This window comes from Octopus bimaculoides, chromosome 6 (assembly GCF_001194135.2).
Source record: "Octopus bimaculoides isolate UCB-OBI-ISO-001 chromosome 6, ASM119413v2, whole genome shotgun sequence".
Lineage (NCBI taxonomy): Eukaryota > Metazoa > Mollusca > Cephalopoda > Octopoda > Octopodidae > Octopus > Octopus bimaculoides.
Window position 1 is genome coordinate 43,387,268 of NC_068986.1, and position 1,508 is coordinate 43,388,775.

A 1,508-nucleotide genomic window follows, 5' to 3' on the forward strand; every position below is an offset into this window, starting at 1 on the left:
GTTCCATTCTAGTTTCCTATTCAGGCTAGGTTTCTCTTCTATTATGTGTGTAGCTTCAGTAATTTGTCTAAGTGCTGCATCACTGCTATGTGTAGATAAGATTTTAATTTCTATGTTGTTGATTGAGCCTCTATGTTCTTGCTCAGCGTACTGGTACAGGACTGATGAGTTCTTCCCTTCCTTAAGTTCCTTCCAATGTTCGTTTGCCCGCTCCCCTATGCTCCTTGCTGTTTCGCCTACATATGTCATTGTCTTATTTCTGCATCGTCCCTCTGTACATCTTATACTATAGACCACATTTCTGGTTTTGCAGTTCGTTTGTGGGCTAAATCTACATACGATACAGTTCCTATCAGTGCAGGTATGGATGCAAATATACATGTGTACATGTGAATATATACGCATGTGTGTGTGTGTATGCGCGTATGTATCTACATGTGTGCGCATGCGTCTGTACGTGCGTGTGTGTACGTATGTGCGTATGTGCGTGTGTGTGCGTATGTGCGTGTTAGTCTAACCGTGTGTGTGTGTGTGTTTGCAGACGTCTGTGTGCGTAGCCATGTACAGATGCAGACACTCGCTTCAATATGCACATGCACGCAAAACTATATGAGCGCACCTACATACCCACATATACTTGCACATGCCACCTCTTCTTACTTCTCCCCCACCAACAACCTGACCGATATCTGATCGTAATGTGGTCTATTTCCTGTCCACTGCGTAGTCAATTTCCTGTTTTCCATGTGGTATTTTACAAATAATTGTTACCCATAAAAAAATCAAACAACGACACCGCGTGACCTTTTTCGACGAATCGCCGCCCACCATACAGTAATAACCATCAACTTCTGTCATTCAAATTTAAAATGGCTAACGATTAGCATCACGCTTGAAGCTCAAGGGTACCAACGAATGTGAATCAAACTGTTTTGATCCATACATACATGTGTATCTGTGCGTGTTTGTGTACATATAATACAATCCTTTCTACTATAGGCACAAGGCCTGAGGATTTGGGTAGGCAACTAGTCGATTACATTGACCCCATAATTTCACTGGAACTTATCGACCCCGAAAGGATAAAAGGCAAAGTCGAACTCGCGAAGCATTTCGCTAAGCATTTCGTCCAGCGTGCTGACGACTCTGACAGCTTGCTGCCTTGTGTACATATAATATAATAAAATACAATATAATAATTGGATTTAAAGAATCGTACGGACCCACCGTAAGTACTCCAGACGTGGACTCGGCTATCCGGTTGTGTAGATAATTAAATTCCAGTTTAATCCAACTTGATTGTGCATGACTGAAAAGCCGGGGATGATACAAGTTCATAATGTAAATGTAAGTGGATTATGAAACAGTTGTAACCTCCACGGAACCATGAAAGTTCTTCTTATCACTAACCTCTCCTTGGATACTTTCCTTATCTATATATACAAAACTGAAAAAGTGTGTGTGTGTGTGTGTGTGTGTGTGTGTGTGTGTGTGTGTGTGTGTGTGTG